Source organism: Merops nubicus, unplaced genomic scaffold (genome assembly GCF_000691845.1).
Source record: "Merops nubicus isolate BGI_N331 unplaced genomic scaffold, ASM69184v1 scaffold35892, whole genome shotgun sequence".
In the NCBI taxonomy this organism is placed as follows: Eukaryota; Metazoa; Chordata; class Aves; order Coraciiformes; family Meropidae; genus Merops; species Merops nubicus.
Genome location: NW_008596198.1, coordinates 20,426 through 21,002, shown reverse-complemented (window position 1 = coordinate 21,002; position 577 = coordinate 20,426).

Here is a 577-nt window from a genome sequence, read left to right as displayed (position 1 = left end):
TCCAGCTCCTGCTCCTCCCAGGTGAGAGCTGCTGGGCTGCCCTGTCCTCGCTGCCTGCAGGCTGGCTGCCTGGGGAAGGCATTTTTCTGTCCCATTTGCTTATTAAAAAAACTCTCCTGGACTAGGTGTGTTGCATGAGGGCACGTGGCTCCCATTATTAAGAGCTATTAATGTATTAATGCCCATGGAACTGCTGCACTGCAGCGGGTTGTGCCCTGTACCTGCTGCCCCTGGAAAGGAGCCCTGCTGGGGGCTCGTGTCCTGGGGGCTCGTGTCCTGGGGGTGGTTTTCCAGCCCCAGCTGTGCAGGGGCTGATGTTGTGACACAGAACTGCCCCCTTCAGATTCTCAGAGGGGTTGGAGAGCAGCTCGTTTCCTGCTCTCGTCTCTCGCAGCCAGGTAGGAGCTCTGTTGTGTTCTGTCTCTCCAGACCTGTGGGCTTTGGAGAAGTGCTGCTCCACGTGGGATTTCCCAGCAGCTCGGCCCAGGAGCACTGGCATCAGCAGGGACTGTGGGCACCCAGCACTGAGCAGGGGCCAGCGGCCGTTCCCTTGGAGCTGCACTGGCCGGGCACGACC